The sequence below is a fragment of the Penaeus monodon genome, chromosome 19, assembly GCF_015228065.2.
Source record: "Penaeus monodon isolate SGIC_2016 chromosome 19, NSTDA_Pmon_1, whole genome shotgun sequence".
Classification (NCBI taxonomy): Eukaryota; Metazoa; Arthropoda; class Malacostraca; order Decapoda; family Penaeidae; genus Penaeus; species Penaeus monodon.
The window spans coordinates 16,876,154-16,877,262 of record NC_051404.1 but is presented as its reverse complement, the minus strand read 5'-3'; positions in this window follow the sequence as shown (position 1 = coordinate 16,877,262).

Below are 1,109 nucleotides of genomic sequence, written 5' to 3'. Positions count from 1 at the left end.
GTTTAATGTATTGTTGACAGATGTGCGTGTGTGTTTAATTATATTTATCTGATGATGAAACAGACTGTTTAATCAATATGACAAACTCAGGCGAAAGTGTTAAGGCCAACCCTATGTGCTAATGCCGAAAGGGGAAAGAAAATGGCATCATAGCCAGCTTTTAGTTGGCAATAATACCATTAATAATGTAATAATAAAGAAAACGGGGAACCCCCGCGAACGGTAAAGGTGAAGGGGGGAGACTGCGATAAAAGTAGACAAGAGGGTCAAGGCTGAATTTACAACAGTGAATGGAGGAGGAAAAGACGATAAGAAGAATAATAGTCTGAAGCCCATGAAATAAAGGCACAGACACAGACAAAAGTGCGGTGATTATCACTACAGAGTGGTAAAGGAAGATGACCCAGTTTTCCGCGTTAAAACCACACAAGGAACAGGCGCATTACAACAGGATTGGTACACGTCTACAAATCAGACAAAAAATAAATAAGAGCAAAAAAATGGACATCTGGATTTAAATACGAGAACAAAATAATAATAACAGTGACGAGAATAAACATAATGAGAGTGATATATAGACCTTTAAACAATTATGGCCAAGTTCAACTGCCGACGCCAATGCACTCGCGCCACGATGAAGCAACTGTTGTCTTGAAAACTAACAGTGGGTGACTTCAACTTTTTTTTTTTTTAAGTTCAAGGCAACTTAGCACATCCGGGGAAAGTTTAGATACGAGGAAATTCAAGTCGAAAAAGGCATATACTGATATATTCTTCTCTCCAAAAAGACGTGGGTCTAATATTCTTTCAGTTCTGGGGAACTTATGCAAAATAGGTTACTTTCACTTTCATCCGGTCTAGTAAGCTCATTCCAGAATATTCTTGGCACCTCAAGTTCCTTCCTCATTAGAACCTTTTTTTCCAAGAGGTCCAGTATGGAGAAACTTGACGCAAAATGTAGTAAATTGATGTATATAAACTATTACGTGTAAATTCGCAATTGTAAATAACTCACGAACGAAACTTATCGAATAATCCAGATATCCTCGCTAAAACTTACTTTTAAAACAAAAGATTATTTAGAGTGTTGCAGAAAAAGAGGCGACCAG